General features: G+C 40.5%; 1 protein-coding gene and 1 pseudogene across 1 annotated transcript in view; both read right to left on the bottom strand.

Annotated features, from left to right (window-relative positions):
• Positions 1–7,234: 7,234 nt before the first annotated feature.
• Positions 7,235–25,289, bottom strand: part of LOC115754064 (fe(2+) transport protein 1-like) — a 44,778-nt gene continuing 26,723 nt past the window's right edge. The window contains exon 3 of the mRNA XM_030692984.2: positions 7,235–7,361. The gene's annotated coding sequence lies outside the window, so the exon portion shown is untranslated. The remainder of the gene's footprint in view (positions 7,362–25,289) is intronic.
• On the bottom strand, positions 7,410–13,717 carry LOC115754065 (annotated as a pseudogene).

The following is a 25,289-nucleotide window of genomic DNA, read 5'->3' as shown; positions in this document are numbered from 1 at the left end:
GATTCCGGCGAAACTTATCCGACCCGTAGTCGAAGAGCGTGATAAACTCTTCGTAGTCCGACCGGAACGGGTGGTCGGAGGGAAGATTTTGGGGCGCAGAGCGGCTGAGCGGGGCATGCGGCTTCTCGAGGGCCCGTGGTTTCACCACCAGCATGGTATAGGTGTAACTCGGAAGGGAGATAATCTCCCTCCGGATAGCCGAAAACTCACTACCGAAGTATGTAGGGGGAGATGAAGCCGTAGAAGAAGAAGCACGCTTCATTAAGGCTTTGAGAAGTTTTCTCTAAGGATAAAAGGCAGAGGGGTTTGGATGAAGACGCACTCCAGGCAAGTGATCCTATTTATAGATAAAGGCCGAGGAACGGTTCGTCCCACGATGTCGAGTATCCGCCCACGACCTTCCGACGATCGAGGCGATAAAAGTTAGTGGACGGTTATCGAGGCGAGAAGGTATATCGCGATTGGTGAAACACATAAGTAACCATAATGACGCGAGTGGCGGGTTTCCCGCTGGCTATTAACCACGACGAACCGTCATGACGATTTGAATTTAGAAGGAGAATCGGAAACGACGTCTTTCATTAAATGCCGCATGAAAAAAGGATGATCCCGAGAAGATCATGTCATGATGAACTTTGGAGAATTGATACTAAGACCGGCAGTTCAATGATGGAATAAGACGATAAGGACAAGTGGCATTAATATGGGACTAGCAACAACGGATTACAATACGTGCTGTTCAAGACTCAAGACGAAACTATGAAGTTGCATTTCATCATTGCGCTTGGCGTCAACAATTGCCTCCTTTCGATGACCGGCCCGCATCATATCAAGGATCTTAAAGTCGAGCCAAATGTGAGGAAGAGTTCATTGATGGCAAATCCAAGGGCACGACATTGGGCCGGATAGGGCAAATGGGCCGAAAAAGCAAGGAGAGCTTTGATCTCGTCCTCAACCGACGCTTGGTTACATATGTAGGCATATCCTCCTCCTAGTAAGTCATGCAAGCGTGACCACTTGCCGCGAAGGTATGAATAGTTGCAGCGAAGAATATTCGATGGGTCAGTCGAGGCACTCGCCATGTTCATATGAACAACCCACGATTTGTTGGGTAAGTCATCCGTGCGGCCGTCATAAGCCGATGAATCATCCGGGAAGAAAGTCGGATCAACAATTACATGAAGCAAGAATCCAGAGAAGTACCCACTTTCATTATCAGATTGTTTATATCAACAAAGGGTTTACCTTCATCGACCGGTTGCTCAAGTATAATGCTCGGTATAACGAAAGAAGCGGGTCTTCTTAGAGGATGCAGCAAGCCCAATGAGTGTCGATAGACTTTCGAGAGAACGTCCATTGCACCGGTTGAGAACAAAGAGGAGCGGTAGGAGAGCCACCACTTGTCGAAAAATGAGGTGCTACAAGGATGGTCAGAGAAGCCGACAAATACAAAGCGCCCGAGAACGGCATGAACAACTTCGATATGGCCTATCGTGTCGGTTACCTCTTTCTTGCGACCAGAGAAAGGGAAATTCATGGAATACACCACCGGCATTGGAATCCCCTAAGTAAGCCCGAATTGGCGAGCACAATAATGAGGATTATAAATCTCAAATCCCGATGAGAATTTGCCGCCACCAGACAAATTCATGGCTAAGTCACTTGGGGCTAACACGCTCATCCGAAAAAGACGAGAATCGGGATCTGCACCGGAGGAGCTATAGATATCATTATCGACGGGCAGCCTGGAGAAATCAAACCTGGTGAGAGACAACAGTTCAATAAGGAAGTCGTCGAAAGCGGTAAGATTGTCGTGGGCATAGCGAAGGGTCCGATTGAACGCCATGGGTACATCATCCCTATTAATTTTCGATGATTCGGTTGTCGAAGTGAACGCTTGATCAAAAAACATATGAGGAAAATACACTCGGACCCAATAGTACGTAATCTATAAAGGACCCGAAAAGGGGGCGGGATGATTGTCCATCGGCGAAGATTAAGCATCTGATAATCCCCGATATAATGCAGCCAGGAACATCCGGCCTAGGCCAATATCAACACCACATGCCGGTTCGTATGCCATATCAAGGAATTCCGAGGAAATTCGACATGTGGGGAGACAAAAGACATATTTGCAAAGCCAACATAAAAGGAAGGCTGTATGTTCCCCGAGAAGGATGGGTCCCGAAGGTTTAGCATGGCGATCCATGAATTCACCATATGGCGAGTCAAGGCAGTAAAACATATCAAGGAAAAATTGGTCGCCTGGAGGTTGAGAGTCACCGTCGATAAATGGAGAAAAACCGGTCAGAAACCAAATATCAAGAAGGGTAGGGGTCATTGGACCAATAGGCAAAAAGAAACAGTTCGATGACAGTGACCAAAAGCAACACAAACTACCGACGAGGCCATACTCCGAGGGGTCAATAGATGTACCGCAAAAGGACAATAGGACATCTATCCTAGCTTGTGCCCGGATGGTAGCTGCTTCTCCTTCTAGTCGTTTGTACCGGTTGTAAAACCGATGGTCGAAGGTTGGGTATGAAGAAAATCTATAGTTACTCGACAACCAAACAGAGGTACAAATAATAGATTGCTCAAAGGGTAAGACTTCTTCGGAGCAGCGAGGAAAGCAAGTAATCAGTGAAGAAGGGGGTGGCAAACTTGTGAGATGCGGACCCAAAATTATGTGACCATTGCTGGGTTGATGATCCATGAAGGATAAGGAAAGTTCCCTTTTGGCATCGTTGTGAGAGAAAGCGTCAAAGCGCGACAAGCAATGAGTTGCGCGAGTACTCATGTGAACTTGTTAGCAAAGTTCATATGAATCGGCATTTGGAGGCAATCATTATTTATAAGGGGTTTTGAAGTAACCGACTCGAGATTGTGATGGCAATTACTCGGACGTGGGCGATTACATGGATCGTGGCAGAATGCAATACGAAAAATAAGGAGAAAAGAAAGGGAGATTTTATTGACGAAAATCAGGATACGTAGTCGTCTTGATCCCCTCAAGCAGTTCACAGAGTAAACGTTCAAACTTCTTATTTTTATCTATGTACATATTCCTAGTATGACGTCGGTCTACTTCTGCCCGCACGACCCGAGCGCAATCGGCTCGTTTCTTCTCTTCTAAGGAAGCTGCGAGCGTTTTCGGTTGATCTTCTATGGAGGATCGACGGGAAAATACTGTCGATCGCTGACTTCGAGTCTCCTCTAGTTCTCTCTCTATCGCTAGCCTCTGTTGCTCTAGGGTAGCCTCCTTCTTATCCAAAGCAACGAGCTCGTCGACAAGAGATTGAAGGGATTGTTCTCCTTGAGTTACAAGTTGCCTCGCCTCTTGGGTCTCGGAGCTAGGAGAAAAGAGCCGATCGGGAAAATTCGACAAAGCAAGCACCTTGTCCCGACACTGTCGAAAATGCATAAAGGGAGTAGGAAAGTGCTCCAAGAATGTTTTCAGCCGGCGGACTAAGCCTTCAAGAAGCTTCGCGCTGATTTCCTCTTGGACCGACCACTCCATCACGGATTGGATGTTTCGAATATTCGATGGGTTGTCAACAAAAGAGGCTACCCCCGAATGAACAAGGTCTAGGGAGCAAGATAGCATGATTCCCAGTTTGCTGAAAATCTCTGAGTCGTGTGAGCTGCTTGATTCGAGCATACTCGGGTGATCCGAAGAGCGAGAAGATCCAGCAGGATGAGCTTGAACGTCTTCGATGGGCGACAGAAGAAGAGAAGCAACAGGAAGATCCCAGATAATATCCGCAGATGAAGGGTCTTCAGGTATTGAGGGACCTTTAGCTATTAAAGGAGCTTCGACTATCGGGGTCGGGACAATGGCAAGGGTCATCGAAGAAGGTTCCCCTTGAGGCTCAGTAGGCGAAGGAGCCGCGGGTTCAGACGGATCCTCAGCAATGGTAATATTGCTATACCCCCCAGCGGGTGGATCAAGATCTACCAAAGAATCTTCAGGACAAACGGTTGGAGATGCTTTGACAAGCCGAGAGACTATCGGAGATTCCACCGGAGATTTGCTCTTCTTCGCTACCATCTTTCGCCGTTTAAGAGAAGTGAGCGTCTCCTCATCAGCTCCGTCGTCAGAATCGTCACCTAACAGCGAAAGTAAAGCAAAAATCACCTCGGGCCAGCAATACTGCGAAGACAAGGAAGAAAGAGACCCACCTGAAACAGTCGTCGGACGTTTGCGACCACCAATCGAGAGGGCTCTGGTAGCACCCTTTTTCCCAGTTTTCTTCAAAGCGGGACCAAAGGGTCAGATCCGGCTACTCTGGAGGATGGATAATATGGCATCTTCGAAAGGGCTTTCGAAGGCAAAGGACGTATACCAGGTCGTAAACTCGGAAGTCACGCTAGGGCTAGAGCGAAGTATTGTTGGGATATCCCCCGAAAACCGCTAGTACATCATGGTGGTAATCTCGGCACAGTAGGTGAACGGTTCGTCAATCTTGATATTATACATTTTCTTGTCCATCGATGGGAAATCCATGAGATAAAGGATAGGCATAGGCACTGCCCGTCGAAGACCGAATTACCCGGCGTAGTAATGAGGAGAATATGGTTCGAAGCCTGGATAAAACCTACCCTTAAGACATAGCCGGATTGGAAGGTCTTTAGGGAATAGGACAAAGGTCCAAAAATCACGGTGGTTGAACCGTTTCAAGGTTCGAGAGTTGAAACAAAAATTGAATTCACCTGAGCGGTAAGGAAAGAAATCTATTCGATCGGCCTCATAAGACAAAAAGTGTCGAAGAAAGAATCGAAAAGGTCGAACATCACCGGGGACATTCGAGGGGGCAGCTTGGAGTAGTCGTATACCAAGCTTCAAAGGAACCATGTTAGGATTAAAGGAAGGGACGTTTTCAAACATGAAAGGGAAATGAATGCGACCCAGGCTTGAAGAATCCAGAGTGGACCCGACAATACACCATCCTCTTTGGAATTCGACATTAGCCAAGCGGCATAAGAAACACTCCTGTACAGAGACGCCAGAGCAAGAGGGCCAAGGGCAACAAGATTCCCTTTTGCTAGAAGTAGGGCGAGATCGTAATAGTCCTTGGACACTTTGAGTGTTGGGCTAAAGAATAGATATTTCGACAACCAAAAAAGAAGGAAGGTCGTTCGTTCCTCGAGGGAAACATCCCCGGACGTTTTACTATGGGCATCGATGAACTTCCCATAAGCAAGAGAATCGTCAGAAATGGGGCAATCTTTAGTTTTTCCTAGATTCTTGACCGAGGCCCCATAAGGAGAGAGACCAGCTATGGCGAAAGTATCTAGAAGGGTTACAGACATGGGACCCCACGGGAAGAAAAAGCAATTAGTGGAGGAGGACCAAAAGCTTGTAACGGACCCCAGTAGACCTCTATTCAAATTGTGGGACAACATGCTGACCTCAATTGCTGTCCCGATTTGCGCTGTTTCCCAGAGGCCAACTGTTGGAATATCCTCCTGAAGCCTTTGGAACCAGGTATAAGCCCCGTCGTCAAATGACGAGAAACTCCTAAATCGCCGAGCCGGCATGGACCAAATGTCTTTAGTGAAGAAGCTTGAATGGGAAGTTGCTCGTCGGCCCGCATTGGAAAGCAAGACCGAAGAGATGATGGAATGTGGTGGTGATCATGGAGACCGGGCCCGAGAATGAGACCGGCATGCTCTCGTTGAGTGTTCAACAACTTGAGGAAACAGTGATCAGCGTCATCACTATTGATGATCCCATCGAAGCGGGCGATGAGCTGGTATGGAAGGAACTCGGGAGTTTCGGTCGCCATGAAAGCTTGGAATGCTCGGAGAAAGGGGTTTAGGGTTTAAGGGAAAACCGCCGATGAAGAAAGACGACAATTGGGAGATTTTTTAAGATCCTTAAAAAGCAAGATGAAGAATGCCAGCGCACGGTACGAAGTCAAAAATGTTGCGTTTTAGGAAAAGAGATCAAGGGGAAAGCGTAATCATCATTTGTACAGCTGGAGATCATCAAACCGTAGGAAGATATCTTAAAAGAGGTAAATCTTCGATTTACATCTTTTAAAGGGGGCATATGTTGACACTTAAAATAATTCAAGAAAGCCTCGTGACGAGCACGTGAGGAAGCGATGATCGGCTACGGGAAGGGACACTGGAGCAAGGAACGTGCCAATCAGAAGGTGCCACGTGTCGGGGTAAATTCTGGCGCCACTTCCTTCTAGAGCAAGAAAGCGCGCGGAGGGAGGCCACGATCGAAGCGGTTGGCGGTAATCCCCACGAGGTAAAAAGAAAAGGCGCGAAGACCGGGAAACCGTCATCCACGTGGCTTATGGAAAAGGGCAAAGCGTGGGGCCAAAGGAAGAAACCGCTCGGCGGTTACCAAAGAGCCTGCCTATAAATACCTCGCAGTAGCAAGATATAAATACACAACAAATCCAAAACACTTGCATTTTCAAACTAGCTCTTAGCTCTTAACCTTTAGCCTTTAGCCTAGCCTAGTCGTAGTTTTCATATCCCCGTCGTCGATTCAATTACGGCGAGTATCATATCCAGATTTAGGTGTCGTCGATTAGATTCCTGCGTCTACTCGTTAGGTTCAAGATCGTCGATTAAATTCCGGTGTTGCACCCTTCACCCATCTTGTCCGGTACCGTCGATTCAATTCCGATATTGTGTCCTAGAATCCCCCGTCCAAAGGTGTTGATTGAATTCCAGCATTATGTTCTACGTTATCTCCCGATCCCGTCGATTCAATTCTAGGGTCACGTCGAAGTCCGTCACATACCGTCACTGTTGCATATTGGGCCGTTGAAGTTGTCGAAAGCCTGTTTGTAACGCACCCTTTTGTGTAAATCTATTGCATTTGACACTCTCTGTCCGAAACCGACCTAGAACCCCTTTTCGAAAAACGAACGGATTAAGTTCGATAAAAGATTCTCGCGTAAGCAACCTTCTTTGGGCCATAGTCAATCCGGGCTTAGAACCCATAACCAGCAAAGCCTTGTCGAGGGATTTTAACGCGCAACACATGGTAAATTGCTTTAAAATCCGTATACACATATAATTGAGATTTGTGTTCTTGAATCTTCAAATATAATAGGTCAAGTGAGCACCCTATAGGGAAAATCAAAAATTTATTTTGGAACCGGCATGGCCCAAACTAGAATCTAGATCGATTTGATGAGGTCCAGGTTTTCTTACCGGGCAAAAAGAATTCAAGCCTTGGCTTGATTTTAGACGGAGGCCCGATTGAACATCTTCAAAAGTTTTATGGATTCAAGAAACATCGACGCCGAATGAAACCTGTTCACGACCGCAATTCCATTCCCTCTTTAAAAACATTACAATTCCAACCATAGGAATTTTGATAAGACGAAAAAGGAATAAGAGGCCATGCGCGGACCCACCTAATTCACTTAAAATCAAAGTTAAGCCCGTTTGGCTGTCAAGGACATGAATCCGGCCCCAAACAGGACCACAACGTAAGCCCACGTTTGAAGTTTCATGTCGCCCTGCAACCTCGTGCCTAAGAAATCGGCTGCGAGGAGGTCCACGAGAGCCATGTAGTTCAGCAGCCCCGCCGCCGACGCGTTCAGGAGCCCCTCCACGATCAGTGCTGCCGGGGAGATGTCGCCGTGCATGTTCGACAGGCCGATCCCGAGCGCGATCCCGAACGGTAGACTTGTTAAAATGGATTCAAAATCAATTTAATAATTCACAAGCATTTAAATGGGTTATAACAAACTTTGCATGTCGGCGTAATGGGTCTACAAAATAAAGATGCCAAAATTAATGGGTTATAGATGGATCCATCGTAAACCTTTTTACGACCCACTTAAGACAACTCACTTGGCCCACTTAGGGCGCGAATGACAACCGTTGTTTTTTGGGCTCTAATTCTATTTCTTGGACGAGTTTCTGAGCAAAGATAAGCGTCCGATAATGACACAAAATTTCTGTTCTCGAAATGAAAATTCGTTAATAGCATAATTTTTTTTTATGGTTGCCGATTGCTAGATCGCGGACCAAGGAGGGCACCTGGCAATAGGCGGACGGAGACCGGCGACTAGCGGGTTGTGAATGGCGAATGGAAGCCACGGATCGGAGACTAGCGACGGGTGACCGGGGACCAGACGGCCGGGGATAACGATCGGTGGATGGCAAATGGCGGCTAGCGATAAGGATGCGAGAAAGGCGGCCTGTGGTGGACAGTGGCCGACAAACGATGATCGACAACCAATGGATGGGGACCAAAGGTAAGCGACCGGCGGTACAAACTAAGAGAGAGGGAGATCACAAGCACAAGAGAGGAAGTGAGGAATAAGAAGATTTCTTATTTCTATTTCAGTTCCAAAAATAGGAAAGTAGAAAATTTTCGTTTCTTATTTCCGTTACAAGCCTATTCTTGGGAAAAAAATTTATCTTGAAAATAGAAAAATGAAATTGTATTACCAAACGAATTTCTGTTCCAAATTTGTTCATTAGAATACAAAAATAGGAAAATGGAAAAATTGAACTATTGTCATGCACACACTTAAGAGGCCTCTACCTCTTTCTTTGACTTTTGTTTTTACTTATTGTTCCTTCTTTTTTTTTTTTTTTTCCTTTGCCTTTCTTTTTACTTTTTTACTTTTATCTTTTAGTCTCGGCGAGGGCCCCGATCGACACTCATCGGCCACCGTGCAAGGGTCGCAAAGCCCTCGCCATCTCAAATTTTTTATCTTAATTTCTTTTAAAAAAATATAATTTTTTATTTTTCTTTATTTTCTTTTGTGATCGGTGAGGGCCACAAAGCCCTCGCCAGGAAATTTGCCCTACGCATAAATGGATCATAAACAAGTTAATGGGTTAATTTGGGCCGGACCATTTATAACTTGACCGAAATCCGATTCAATCCACATGTTTGACAAATCTATTGAACGGGGTCGTGGCCGAGAAGAAGAAGGCTATGATCGGCTTCACCTAACCCCAAACTACGCTCGTCATGTCACTCATTCATGTTAGTACCCTATCTTTGCAAAAAGTACACACAAAAATTTTGTGAATCGGGTTCTTGTGTCGTGTCGGGAATGAGTGGATGTACTTGTAGTATGCACCCACCAAGGCTCATCCCCTCAAACATTTGGTGGAAGCAGAGACCGGGGATGAGCGGCCAGATTGTGCATGGATTATGGGAGGCCTCCAATGAGAAGCCTATCACCACCGAGTGCACCATAATGCCCAGCTCCAATACACGAGAACCACCCTATGCCTCAACAGTTGCACTTTCTCTCCATCAATCACACCACTAGCATTGTTGTGTCCATGTGAATCAACCTCTCCGTGCTCTAATTCCACCGTCGCATCCATCATTCGACCATTATCACCACTGCTGTTGCCGCTTATCTCGGCATTCATCTTCTTGTAGTAGGCCATGGCGTACAAGTCCACCATCGATATGATCATGGCCGAGAGCATCGCCACGAGCGTCGTGAATAGGAAATTCCTCCATGGCATCTCGGGAAGGTACTCGGACAGTAGGTCATTGAAGGAATCGACCATCATGTGCATGTACCTATGGGTAGTATGACCCTCGAGGTGAAGGCCTTGACGAGGATAAATAGGTTCCGGTCGGTCTTTAGCACGGGGACCTCCCGGGAGAACAACGGGAGGTTGACCCCAATCATGATGCATCCGTGGACGAGTGATTCCAACAGTAGAACTTTCGGTGGGTTGTGTGATGCAATTGGTGATGATAGAATGAAGTGTATAAACAGCTTATGGGGGATTTTTGGAGTAAGTGTTTGGATGAATGTATAAAGTGGTGAAGTAATCGATAGAGTATGATCTATACTGAGGCATAAAGGACATGCCACCCACTGAAGATACATATTAGTATTAGTAAAGTTTATCACTAAGGCCAAAAGGACGAACCACCAGCCAAAGAAAAAGGACTTTGGGATAGAGAAGCTCACCAACAAAGCCTAATGGAGGAACCACCAGTCAAGGATAAAGGACTTTGGGATAGAGAAGCTCACCACCAAGGCCTAAAGGTTGAACCATCGATTGAGGATAAAGGGCTTCTTGGCTCATCACCAAGGAGTAATCCATTCTCCAATGATAAAAAGGCCGGAATAGGAGTTATCCACTCTCCGAAGATATTCACTCAAAAGAGAAAAATCTCATGTGTATTCATTCATCAAAATCATCTTCGTTAGAATGGAAAACTTTATTATATAGAGGGACTCGGACATAGGAAATAGATAACTCTAGGGATTAGAGGCGATTAAAACATGGGGACTCCATAAGTAGTAAATACATGGGAACCAAAAGTAATTAAACTTCTAGAACTAGAACAAGGGCTTAAGTACACTACAAGTGCCAAAACTTGTGTACGACGCTCACTTTAGTATTAAAACTTTCAAAATGATCACTTAAGTGCCAATTTTTTTGAAAAACGATCACTTCAATGCCAAAACTTTCAAAACGATCACTTAAATGCCAAAATTTTTGAAAAATGATCACTTGAGTGCCAATTTATTTTTTAAAAAATGATCACTTCAGTGTCAACTTCACCAAGTCACGCCAGCTCAAATATTAATAAAAAATAGCACTTGATTTCCGGCAAGTCATGTTAGCTCAAATTGGAGTTGACACTGAAGTGATTGTTTTTAAAAGAAGTTGGCACTTAAGTGATCATTTTTTTAAAAAGTTGGCACTTAAGTGATCGTTTTGAAAGTTTTGGTACTAAAGTGAGCGCCGTACACAAGTTTTGGCACTTCTAGTGTACTTTAGCCCTAAAACAAGCATTAATAACAACTAGAAATAAAAAAAATGTATTAAGGACATGGAGACTTGCATCTTGGACTATTTAGCAAATTCATGCGCCAGCCTTGACCAGCAAATAATCACCTCGGGATGTTTCCAAATAATTAAGGAGATGGTTTATATTAGTCTCCCATCGGTATGTTGTTGGTCCGTAATGAAATCAGCAACTATTTTGGTTAAATAGGGCTTAATCGGCCAAGTTAAGAATCCATAACTTCTTAGTTGGCAACTTGGTCATTAACCTTCATGTCGGCATCTCCATTATTGATCCTTTGAATGAGAAATGATGTTGTTGGTCTTTCCGATGGAACCAAGTTGGAACTCAAGGATTGTTCCGATGAGTCGGATGCTTTTGCATTAGATCATGCTCGTGACTAGAATGGCTGCTATTGCGACCACCTTGAGCTTTAGGGCCTTGACTCGATTGTGGGCCTGTGGCACCCATTGCGGTACTCGGACCTGCACAATATTAGGGGGATCGGCCGGGCCCGGCAGAAACGTCGGGGATTAGCCTAAGGGTGAGGATGGGTACTACAACTGCATCGGTTGGGTAGTAATTACAATGGCGATTAGTGAACGTGTTGGCCATTGTTGTTCTTTTTTCTTGGGAGAATTTATAAACCAAGGAAAGTAATTTGTGTACGGTGAAGTGAGTGAGTTGAATTAAAATGCTTTTTGATGATTGGAATTCGATAGGGGATCCTCAAACTCTAATTTAAAGATGACATTTAATGGTAAATGTCCATTATGACCTTAATTGTTGCCATAATTGCGTAGCTTATTGATGTGCTTTGACCTATGTTACACGGACATGCCCTCCCGAGAGATTTTTGCATGTCGGACACGTGTCGGTGTCGGATACGTGTCTGACACGTTCGGACATGTCGGGACATGCTCGGACACTCGGTCAACGTGTGTCCGAGATTCCGACACACGGTCAATGAAAAGAACACGTTGGGACTTGTGTGTTTTGAGGTAATTTGGGAAAGTTTCAGTCTTTAGGGGCAAAAACTTACGTGTCTTGGTGATCGTTTTGGCCTTCTAGCGCCGAATCGAGGTGAGGATCATGGACTTGAGGGAGGATTGGGTCCGCGGGGTGAGGCGGGGTAGATGTAAGAGCCGCCGCGGGAGAGAAGCTTGCCGAGGCGGATGGTGGACATGGTGTGGAGCTTGAGTCTCGACGTGGGGGCGATTGTGCGGTAGGTGGGTGAGCACTTCAGATTGGTCCGCTTGGTGGTGAGGTTGAAGAGAGAGTTGTGCATGAGATCGGTGCTCACTAGAGGACCATTGCAAGCTGCACTGGAATGAAAAGTAAGGGGGTGGGGGGAAGAAAAGTTGAGGGTGATTAGGGTTTTGGGAGGTTTTTAATTTTTGTTTTATTCTTTTCTTAAAAAATTAAAAAAGAAAAAGTAAGGGGGGAGGTCGAGGACATCATGTTGCGCCCGGGAACTTGGTGGAATTGGGTCTAAGTTCGGACTACGAACTAGTGATTTTTTCTCATTGTTATTTTATTTTTTTGAGAAAAAAAAGAAAAGTATGGGTGGTGTCTTTGGCTTCTTTTAGTGTATTTATTATTATTTATTATTAATTTCTATTTTGAAGGGAAATGGGATTTGTCACGAAATGATTGATCATTATTTGTAGCGTAAATTCATTCTAAGCTCTTTTTTATTATTTATTTACTTGTGAAATCATAAAAATATAAAAAAATATATTTAATATACAACGTGTCCCAACGTGTCGGAATTCTCTATTTTTTGAGAAATCACGTGTCGGCGTGTCGTGTCCCGCCGCGTGTCGCATATCGTGTCCGTGCAACATAGGCTTTGACGGTAAATCATGATTTAAGTGGAGGGTAATGAGAGAAAGGAGGACGAGTCGTAATAATGCTTGCGCATGGCGTGCGGTCAGCTTGGCCCATAGCGATTTTGGGAGCGTGTGAGAGTGAGATGGCGACAAGCAGGTGAGTGACGTGGACTTATTTAAATGATGACGTGGCAATATGAATGTTTGAATTTATTGCTAATTTCACTTTGTTTTAGTCCATGGCCTGTCTGCTCGAGAAAACACTCTTTCCTGCAGTTAAAATCTACCGCTGTTGAAATCCTTTTTAGTTTCATCACAAAGTATATCCAACTTATGCTACCTAAAGTGTTTATAAAAAGAATAATTCGTTTGTCGTCTATAGTTCCACATATTGTCAATAAAATGTTGCTAATACAGAAAAAGCATTTCCCTCTTTTTATAATTGCCCCCACACTTGAAGATGTGGTAGGTTATCAAATTTCTTGCTTTTAAATTTATCATCGTAATTCCAATTCAAAAATAACTTGTCGATGGCAACAAATACCAATTGTTTTCTTTCCGTAAGAAACCTAAAGTCAAGCAACATATTATTGTCATCGAATTTTCGACCTTTTCATACATGTTTATTATTTGATAAAACCTACTTTTTGATAAGAATCACAAGAAAATTTACACTCTTGAGTTACAATTTGTTAAAAATAATATGACTTAGCATTTTGACTTTGCAAAGTATCAAAGATGCAATTTAAAGTCTTAGTCAAATGAAGGTGGTTTCGTATCTATGATGTATATGAAATAGGGCCTAACACCCAAAAAACTCCAAACTTTAGGTTTAATCCAAATCTGCCTCCAATTTTTTATTGTCTAAAAAAATCCTCAATTTTCACTTGAGTCCCAAATTTGCCTTAGTTAGCCTCCGTAGAAAATCACCATTAAGTCTTCTCACGTGACAGTTTGACGTCAACACAAAATCCCTGTCAGTTTCTGATTTGGAAAAACGCCAAACGTTCTTGCTGTAAATATTGGCAAAGCTGGGGCTTGCTTCTTCTTTCTTCAATTCGTGCTCAACTCCCTCAATGTTCGCTCTACACACCACAAAGCCAGAGTGAGCGAGCTTCTCCATCCCCCTCTCCGCACCTTAGACTCTCGACTCATTTCGTTCGAATAAATTGATCGTGGACAGGAGGAATTACTCTAGGAATCGACTCTCGCACAAGCTCGTGCTCGATGCCTTCACCCGGTGGGGAAGCGACCGAGATGAGAGAAATTGTAGAAATTTTGGTCTTCATCGAGCTTTGATTGACAAACGATGAGCTGACTAAGTAGGGGACTCCAAAGCTGCAAGTGATGTTTGGGAAAATCGCTAATTTAGGTGAGGTGTAAACTGACCAAGCCAATAAGTTGGAAGTGAAGAGCTCTAGCTACTATTTGTGTGGAGATCAACTGTAATTAAGGTTCAATTATTGATTTACCATTTTTTAATAATTTCGATATATTTGGATTCAAATCACTGTTTTGTTGTTAGTTCTACAATCTATACTTAAGACGCCTATCACTTTTTATTTTTTTTTATTATATTCCGGAATTGGATCGATGAGAATTTCATGTCAGATTTCAATTGAGAGTATTTTATTCCTTCGATTGTTTGTTATCTCCTGCATACAAGCATTACTTGAGTTTTGTGTTTCTTCATCGAGTCCAGTATCTATGCATTTAGATTTCACTTTTGAATGTTTTGATGTAGATGCATATATCTTTTTCAGTTTTTGCTATTCTTATTACGACCATATGTTTGGGGCTTCTTGTTGTTGTTTCCATATGCTGACGGCCCTTAACACCTTTGTAAATGGGGTGACGCTTATTCCACTCCTTTTTTGGCTAATATACTCATTTTTTCTTGTGTTTTGACTATAATATCTTTTGTGTGGCCCACCACTCTACAAAAGTGATCCTTTTTTATTTAGTTAACTCTCCTTTTTTTTTTACTAAAAAAAATCTCTTCCTTGTTTGTTTATTTTCTTTTTTTGTCCTTTGAGTCCCTCTTCCTTCTTCTTCTTTCTTTGCACACCTTTCACGTCTCAATTCTAAGCTCTTGCAAATGTCTCTCTATTTTCTCTCTTGCAAGCCATTCTCTTCTTTCTACACACTCCTAATAGTGACGCCTTCATGGCGAGAGAGAGAGAGAGAGAGAGAGAGAGAGAGAGAGAGAGAGAGAGAGAGAGAGAGAGATGCAACTCTTTTATTTAGCCTCTCTCCCTTTGTCGAAAGAATTCTTATTTTCTAGAAAAACAAAAATAATTTTCTTTTAAGAGCAAAAATAAAAAAACACAATTTAAACCATTTAAATCTTGCAAAGAGGATGTGAATGGAGGATAAATATATTTCATGTGATTTAGCCACGAGTCGATACAAATCTATAAAAATAAAAATAAAAATAAAAATAAAAAATGAAGAAGCTCCAGGTGTTTTTGCAATTGCAATGTTACTTAATCTACTCCATTCTAAAATCTATGTTTTAATGCATTGAGGAAATTCAAGAGGCTAAAAACTTCATAGTTCTCTCTTATTAAAGCATAAGATACCTCATTAAGGGCGGCTACTCCATTTAAGCTCTACTCCAAAACCCAAATCCAGAGAAAAAATTAACATAAATAGACTACTACTTCGATTAAGACACTTGCTTGGCTGCAACAATGACTACCTTCGCAGTATTGCCAAATTTCAATAGCCTTTACTTTGCTTTGAATGATCTTCTCCCAACCAAAAGTCATTCCGCCTTTGATACTAACTATAGTTGATCCAGAATTAAGGGGATAAGTACACCATGAGTGCCATAACTTGTGTACGGCGTTCACTTGAGTGTCATAACTTTCAAAACGTTCACTTAAGTGCCATAACTTTCAAAAATCGTTCATTTGGGTGTCATGTAGGAGCAAAATCATTCATTTGAGTGTTACAACAACTTTTTCGGCGTGCCACGTCATCTTTCTGGTGAGCCACATTAGCTTTTCAACGTGCCATGTCGGCTTCCCGGCTACTACGTCGGCTTTTCCGGCGTCTACGTTAACATGGCACTCAAGTGAATGATTTTTAAAAGTTATGACACTTAAGTGAACGTTTTGAAAGTTATGACACTCAAGTAAATGCTGTACAAAAGTTATAGCACTTCTAATGTGCTTTTCCCAGAATTAAGGCAATATCCTCTCCTTATACTCGGAAGATTGCTTGTAAAAAAGCTCCCAAGAAACCAAGGATACAACCCTTACAGCCTTACCTTCCCTCCGAGCTTATTTGCTACTTTCATAGCGAGAACTAGGACGTCAAAAGGTGGAAAGAAAGCCAAAAAAAGAAAAGAAAAAGGAAAGTGAGATCTGCAAGGAAAAAATAAAAGAAGAAACAAAATTAAAAGAGCTAGAATAAACAAAAAATAGGATCACTTTTTAAAGTGGTGGGCCATATAATGGATAATATGGTCAAAATACTAAAAAAGAAGTGCTTTAGCCAAAAGAGGAGCGAAAAAAGTGTGACCCTTGTACATGAGATTTATTGTTTTCGTATGATCATCACCATTGATTCAAGCAAGGGAAATAACAAAAGATGTGCTCAAAGTCCTTAGGTTTTCGAACAAAATTTAATCTAATCGCACAAGAATGTTGGTTGATTGTAGTGGTAGTCCAATGTTCCCAGGATGTGAATTATGTTGTTTACCATTCTCTTTAATAAATGTGATATGTTTGACAACGAACTTGTAGGTTGACTATCATTTTGCTCGTCGAAAGTTGGAGTATTAGGAGGTTGAATAAGAAGCAATGGTGAGTTCATTCAATTGTTAACTCTTTATGTTCGAATATTATTTTTTGTTGTCAATTAATGACTTTTTGTGTTTTTTAGTAGAATAAAAGTAACAATGATGATAGTCCTATAGTGACGAACCAAATATATCAAATGATGAAGAGTAGGTGACGAGGGAGATGATGAAAGAATTGGAAGAAGCAAGAATGGAAGAGGATCGGAAGGCAGATGATAATCGAGATTTAGTTTTAGGTTCTACCAATATACAAACGGAGGAGGCCGATGATGGTCGAGATTTAGTTGTCTACGAAGATGAGGCAACCGATGAAGACTCAGATTCTAGTAATGAATCTCTAAGTGGCTTTGATATTGATGACTTCCAATAAGCATATCAAGCCTAAAGGTTAATAGGTATGATCCAATGTGTGACCATAACGAGGAAGTGTTCAGTCCGGACATGGATTTGAATCTCATGAACAGTTCAAGAATGCTGTGAAAATGTATGTTGTAGTTAATGGATTTGACAATTTTTGGCCGAAGAGTAAATATAAAAGAATAGAAGCAAGGTCTGTAAGAGAATGCACTTAAAGGTTTTATGGCGGTTGGATTCAGAATGAAAAAAACTTTTGTCATAAAAAGTGTTGGATGTTCCCATAGTTGCAATAGAAATTAAAAAAAAAAAGGCAAGCCACTGTTTCATGGCTTGCTCAAGAGTACACACCCAATATTAGAGCTAAACTCACATACTCGGTTGTAAAAATGCAGGCGGATGCAAGAGAAAGGTTTTTCCCGACATTTGACAAGAAGAAATGCTACTGAGCTATATAAAAAGCCCTTAGTGATATAAGGGGCCCGATAGAAGAGCAATATGATGTACCGAGATCTTATTTGGTAGACCTTAGTGAGTTAGCAAGAATGAAACATTTAACATAGAAGCAAGCCTAGATATCGAAGTATTTGTGAGATTTTATGTGGGTTTTGATGAGTTGAAAAGTGGGTTTTTAGCATGATGTAGATGTGTTATAGGTTTAAATGGGTGTTTTCTTAAAATTGGATTGAAAGGCATATTGTTGTATGCTATAGGAGAATATGAAAACAAACAAATGTTTTCAATAGCTTGGGCGATTGTGAAAGTTGAGACTAAGATTGCTTGGAATATCGCTAATGTGGTGATTGTTGGAAAATCCCCAATATTATTTTGATGATAACAAAGACAATCAAAGACTACTAATATATATTAGTGGAGTTATAACAAGTTATAATGTACAAGCCGATATGCAGATGATGCACTAGATGCTTCTGAGAAAAAGATCCGCTATGCCAATATTTAGAGTGCTCTGCCGATCTTTTGGGATTGGTAACTAATCTTTGAGGTGAACAAGCTATTAGGCGATAAAGATATCTGCGTGCTAGAAGGATCTTTAGACAAGGTGAACTTCTAGAAGGACCTGGATCAAGGTTAACAAGCCTAGAAGAATGGGGATGTTCATAATGACTTGGAGGTACAAAGATCGGGTGAATAGAGGATGGACTTGGTGATGGTGAACAAGCCTAGAACTGTGATGTTCGGTAAAGCTTGGGAGGACCATGCGGATGAACAACTTGGTGGAGTCAAAATTGCCAATATGCTGGGATGGACCAAAGGAAAAATCAGGTCACCGAATTGTTATTGAAGCAGCAGATCTTTGGCAAAGAGAAGCTATCTCATATAGATCGGGTGGAAGATTAGGTACACAATATCAACAGAACAGTAAAGATCCGGATGTCCTAATTATAGGTAAGGGGTAGTACAGTTGTTAACTCCTGGAAGGTGGTGGTTACTTGATCTATTGACGAGATCTTTTATTAAGAAGGATATAGCTGCTACAAAGACGCTGACTATATCAATGATCCTTGGGAGTTCGGTGAAGATGAAGAATCAACTGGAATGTTGATGTCCTTAGAGATATTGAGAAACTAACTCAATCAAATTAGTGAAGATGAAGAATCGATCGGGATGCCAATGTCCTTGGAGATCTTTAGAAGCTGATTAATCGGTGAAGATGAAGAATCAACGGAATGCTGATGTCTTTGAAAATCTTTGTATGCTGAATAAACCAAGAGGATCATTAGATAGTTAATCACAAGTCATGCAGACGCTTTTTCTATAAACGGGACTAATGGACCCAAAGATCGGGTGAGACAATATTTTTGTTGATATTGGGTTTAGTGATGTTTGAATAACAGACATGTGCAAATGTTTCGTTAGAATAAAATATAACCATTAGCGAGTAAAAGATCCATAGAGAAAGATCGGGAAGTCTATTAGGTAGAATATAGCCGTTGGCATCTATCAGTTTTCCAGAACAATGTTAGAGAAACAGATGTTTTAGAATAGTGTTAGGAATAGTAGTTGCGGTAGTTCCAATGGATCTTTAAATGCTAGTTGGACTTCGTATGCTCCTCCAACGGAAAGAATGAAGTTGTCTATATAATGGAAGACCATCTAGGCCAAATGTTAGAGAGAGAGAGAGAGAGAGAGAGAGAGAGAGAGAGAGAGCAATGTAAAATGCATACTTACTATGAGCTAGGTTTTTCTTGTTGTTTCTAAGTTCTCCTGAAAAATCATCTCCGATAATCTTTCTATGCTGTAATCTTGTGAAAGATCAAATGTACAATAGTGAGAGTAGTACATGAGTCTAATAGTGTGATCTATTAAAAAGGCAGTACTTGTTGTTTTTAACTTGTCTTGAAGATTATTAGTGAATTCCAGCCCGAGTTGTGGACGTTAGTCTTAAGAGTGGACGTATGTTTTGGGATAAACCGAACCACTATATATCTTGTGTGCTTGCATTTTACTTGATTTTTTACCCAGTCTTGCACACATTTAGTTATTATTTTGTGAAATATCCGATCACCACATCTTTTTTTATCATCTACTGTTTTGTGTGCTTTTGCTTCTCGTGATTATCATACACTTTAGCACACAATCTTTTCACGGTATTTCAAATATCTGCTAACCCGATCTTTATATTATCTCTGCAGATGTTTGCCTTAGTGTTTGAAATTGAACTTGTTTTATTCCGCAAATTTTTTTCAAAGTTCTCAAACAACCTATTCACCCCCTCTAGGTTGTATTGTTAGCTCCAACAAAGATATCTTGTACTTGGTTTCTTACCTTGTTATTCGCAGACCTAGGTGTTAGCAAAAGGTGATATCTTATCTTTTGTCTTTATTGCTTGTTACACTACAATAAAACAAATATTGATGCGATTTGTTTGTATCAACAATTTTTTTTATAGCGGGGACTAATGAATGCAGTTTTATATCTATCTCCACAAGTAGAGCATCAAAATTGTGCAAAACACACATATGTTAATTGGAAAAGATTGTATAAAGAGGACACTCCTAAGAATCTCTTTTGGAGAGCTGTGATGTACATTAGAGCTAAGTTTGACCTAGTAATGGCGGTTTGAAGGAGGAGTGGCCTAAAGGTTATGAAGACATTATGAGGCAAGGCCCCGAGCACTTCAGTAAAGCTTTCATCAAGACAGATATCAAGTGTGATGCGGTTGATAATACCTTAAATGAGACCTTAATGGATGTATTTGCATACCAAGAGCAAAACTCATACTTCAGATGCTTGAAGCAATAAAAATTATGTTGATAGAGAGGATGGCAGCTAGATGTTAGTTAATGGTGGATCGAACAAATCCAATTTGCCCGATTAGAATGAAGTTGGAGGAGACTAAGCTGGCGTCTAGGTATTACATTGCTAGAGTGGCAATGGAGAATAACTTCGAGGTTCATGTATTTGACAAAAGATTCGTGGTTAACTTGGTTGAGAAGACTTGTGCTTATAGGGAATAGGATATATCTAGAATACTGTGTAAACATGCCAAGTGTTGAATTAGTTTCATGATGTTATATGTTAATGATTACGTTGACAACTGCTTCATGAAAGTTGCTTATGAGAGATGCTATCAATTTTCCCTTCCAGCCATGAATGGACAACAAATGTGGCTTAAAGTTAGTGGTGAGCCAATCAAACCCCCATATTAAGAAATTGATGAAGTTGGAGTCCGGATGCGATGTTCAAGTTACCTTCAATATCGGCATAATAAGAAAACATGCGAGAATCCTATGGCACTTAGACCATCCAAAGTAAGCTTTATTTGAAAATTTTATAACTTCTAATAACAATTTTTTGGAGGCTTTCATAATAGTTAATGTCGGTGTTTCTTGTGTTTTCACACATGTAGGCAAAAAGCGGAAGAGCAAAAAAGGCTACTGGTGTGCAAGCCATTAGACCATCTAAAAGTGACTTTGTTATCATTAGGAACGAGAGAGCATGGGTTAGTGTTTTTTTAGCCACATTTTATTTTCATAAAACTTGCGTATACTGTAATTAATGTTTTATGCTCCATTTGCATCTTTAAGCTCGATAAGGATATGATCCTTTCATGCCCGAAACTGGAAATTCATATTCAAGGGTAATATCTTTCTCTAATGTTTTATATGTATATCGAAAAGAAAAATAAGTACATATGTCATATTTTTTGTAATGCAGATGCCTGGTAGTGATACGGTTATTAACACTGGAGGTCCATCCTTCTCCAACAGACAAACAAGAGTGAGGAAGTTCTGTTGTAGAAAAGGTGTGTATTCGGAGAAGATGGAGAAATAAGAACAAGAATATCCGAGATGTGCGAGCACTGTCCTTGAGGATAATTTCACCCTCGGAGTACGTAACTCGGTGCGTAAGGCTCTAACCTATCCTCCTAGGATACAACAAATCTTTCTCATTATTTCGCACATAGTAATATAGGGAGCAAGAATGATAGCATTAACGTAAAACCCAACTAATAAAAAGAGAGAATATGATTGAAGATCTCTCTCTCTCTCTTTTTTTGTAAAAGGAAAATCTTTTTATAAGCAATAAAGAGAGAGAAGATAATTGAGGACCTCTTTTTTTTTTTTTTTTTAAAAGGAAAATCATTTTTATAAGCAAGTAAGGAAGGAAGTTCAAAAGAAATCAATCAAATCATAGTGGTTGCGGAAGAGAGATCGATTGAAGATATCAATCAAATGAAAGCGATTACAGATTGATTGAGTTGATTGGGTCAAATTAACGGCTTTGTTGACTGGGTCAAATTAACACTAATGCCGTTATAGATTGATTGCATCAATAATGTAAAAGCCGTTGAAATATCCACCATGTTCAAGTTTCACCAAGCCAATCAAAGATTGATATCTCGGAACCTCCGTACACTCAACAATCTAGAATTGGTGATGGATTGTGAATTTGTGGACAAAATATGGTATTGGTTGTTCAATGCCCGCTTAGATGAGGATATTTTATTGAGATAGAAAAATGCTAGTTTTTATGTTATTGTAAATGGATTCAACCGTGTCATGTGTTCAATTTTAGCGATTTGGCTTGGTGGCAGCTATGTAGTAACGACACGACACGACACGATAGCCGACACGTGATTTCTAAAAAAAAAAGAATTCCGACATGCTGGGACACATTGTATATTAAATGAATATTTTTATATTTACATAATATATTATCATTTTTATGAACTCCAAACATCATAATATGTCTAAATGTCATAGCTATTTCATATTGGACATTCAGATAAAATTGCTCGGTGACCCTAGATAGTAGCTTTAAACTCACAAGATTATAGCATATTCCAGAAAAATGTTGATGAAAAATGTTACTCAAAAACTAGGAAAGAAGAAGAAGAAGAAGAAGAAGAAGAAGAAGAAGAAAGCATCTTAAGGCATTGGTATTCGGTGTGGAGTTTGGAGATAATTACAATTGAGCTAATACCTATGAGGCCAACCATTTATGTCTTCTTTAGAAGGCTTAAGCAATAGGTCAATGAGGGATTTTCCTTGAGAATAAGTTGAGGGCAGGGGGTGGAGGATTATCATCAACTGTCCGAATTTTGTTCTTGGCAAAATCATGTTGCTTGAGCAATCCACAATTGCCAAACTTCAAAAGTTCAAAAAGAACTTGAGTAACATATGTTCCACATTGAGTTCTTAATATATGGTGGATCATAAAATGCATAGCACATGAGGGAAATATATGGGAATTCCTCCCCTCACTGCTTTGGGAGGATTAAAAATTGCCTGTAGTAAGAAAATACACATGCTAATATGAGATTATAGTTGGAGATATTGATATCCCTGCCTCTTAGCAAGGATTCTTGCCATAGCTTAGCCTAGAAAACAAACAAAAGGCAATAATTCATATTGAACTTGGATGAAGTGGGTCATTCTCAAATTTCCTCGAATGCTAGGAGTTGCATAACTACATTTCGTTCAAATACTCCATAAAATATGGAGGAAAAAAAAGCAAACAATTCACAAATTCCAACATTAAATTTAACAATTAACCATAAGTGGAAAACAAAAAAAAGCTCCATTTTACCATCGATTATAACAAGAAGTCATTCATCTACGTTATCCGCTCCTTCTGACAAAACAACAAACTCTACATCCGGCTTATCAAGTGAAAGACTTGCAACTTGAAGTACCCCAACATCTTCAAACATGTCAAATGCATCTCCGCCAATATACCAATTTTGGTCTCTCCTTCGAAATATTGTGGCTTTTTTCTTGATAGAAGACCAATGTTGTTATGAATGAAAATCAAATCATCTGTACGTTTTGGGATAATCTTGTTTCTTCTTGTCAAGTTTATAAAGGAGTAAGTACTCCAATTCCTCTTGGCACAAGATGAAGAAGAAAGTTGTGCAAGAATCTTTAAAGCTATGCTTTGAAGCATGGGTGCATGCACCATGATCAAACCACCAATCCTTGGGATCCATAGAATACTGTTTTTGAATGGACTCAAAGTCTTGAAAATGCCCACTTTTGGAAGAAAAATCTAGATACTCCTTATTCAGCTTTCGATACTCATCCTCGATAGGAAAGTATTTCCTAATGTATTTCTTTCTTTGTAGGTTGATATCGTCATCATTGTATGGAGAAACTCAAGTAGGATCTTCATTGAGCCATTGATCACTATAAAACCTTATTCAACAAAACAAAATAAGTAAGAGGAGTATTATATTATCATGTCAAAGAAAGAATATCCAATGTGATAGTAATCTCATATGAGTATAGAACTTACTTAGGATTCATGGCATGTGCCAAGCAGTGAAGTGGAATGTTGATCCTACTCCAACGATCCAAAAGAATTACATGAATCACCTCATAAAATGTAGACTCCTCATCTAGCCTTCACACTTCATGCACATATATAGCTCTCTTCAACTTTTCAATCATCAAATCTCACATGTCATAAACCAAGTGAAGACAAGGCATGTCGATGTCATAAATTCTAGGCACGTCATAAATAGGAGCCGTAAAGGAAAGTATATAATCAATTGAATCCCACCAAAGATCATCCAACAACTTCTCCATGACAAATCTAACCCTCCCTTAATTATCATCTCGATAGATACTTCATTTCTCACAAATAATCATGTTTTGAAGACCACTTTTTATCAACTTAAACATCATATGCATCACAATCATCGAAGCAAAACGAGTATTCCCCACGGAAAGCAACTTCAAGGGAACCAACCCGTTGTATATTGCTAATCTCATGGAATGGTTCATGATGAAATGTTTGATTTGCATAACATCATCCCAATCTTTGTAGTCCAACTACATTTTTCATATACTATTTGATTGGTCTCCACATTTTTTTTGAGACAAATGTTCTTCAAAGCTAGATTAAGGGTGTGCACTAGACAATTCGTCAAAACAATGGATGGAAATTCATTCTCAATGAGTTGTCCCACTGCCTTACAATTTGAAACATTATCCGTAATAGCTTGGACCACATTCTCACGCTTAACTTCATTGATTACTTTTTTCATTAAGTTAAAAATGAAATGTGCATCCTTCCTTTCTTCCGAACAATCGATCGATTTTATAAATATAGCCTTTCCATCCGACACTGCCATAAAATTAATAAGTGATCTCCTTTGTGAGTCACTCCATCCATTACTCATAATACTTACACCCTTATCATTCCACGTGTTTCTAAAAGGTATACATAAGCTTTCAATATATTTTTTCTCTTTTTGCAACAAAGTAGTTCTCAACATATTATATTTCGGTGGGACATACTCCGCAATGTTGTGCTGTTGATAATGAATTTCTGTTAAATGTATCTAGTTGTGCTTCCAATTTTTCTTGATTAGTGGCATAAGTGAAAGTGGATTGAAAGTAAGGATACCTTGCTAGATTAAACGGCAAGCCAGCCGAATAGAACATCCTAGCAATCTCATGATCTAAATGTTCCCGTTGAGTCATGTTGAATGCATTCTCAATTGATCCTCCACTCATACTCCTACTTCCAATCTTCCTTTTCCTAGAGTCAAAGGATGAATCCGTCCTATCAATATTATCACCGCTAGTAGCTAAAACATTAGAAGGGGGCAAAAGCACATTTCTAGGCACATTACTCCTTAATTTAGCATTGACCTTTTCATCTAATCTTTCCATCTCCAAAAGCTTTTTTTTTCTACTTTTCCGCATTTTGCAATCCCTTTTCGACTTATTATCAACAAATATGCCCTAACTCTCGTGTATGAACTCTTAAAATCTTTTTCACAAAAAATTACATTTCAAAGAGCAATTCCCCGCTTATTGTCATGTTCAGCCAACCTAGTAACATCCCTTCACAATGGTTTATTTAATTCTTCATTGGTGGATGTAAGTGGTTAAACACTGGAAGTGCAATTGTCCATGCTTGATATCACTCTACAAAAAATACAATTACAATAACTATAAATTCCACAGAGTGGTGGCAAAAACCATACCACAAACACAACCACTACTAAGTAGCAATGAAAATGATTAGAGCTACACATAAGACTTAAGATTCATTTCCA

This window comes from Rhodamnia argentea, chromosome 3 (assembly GCF_020921035.1).
Source record: "Rhodamnia argentea isolate NSW1041297 chromosome 3, ASM2092103v1, whole genome shotgun sequence".
In the NCBI taxonomy this organism is placed as follows: domain Eukaryota; kingdom Viridiplantae; phylum Streptophyta; class Magnoliopsida; order Myrtales; family Myrtaceae; genus Rhodamnia; species Rhodamnia argentea.
Note: the sequence above shows the minus strand (reverse complement) of the source record. Positions and strands in the feature narration are given on the sequence as shown.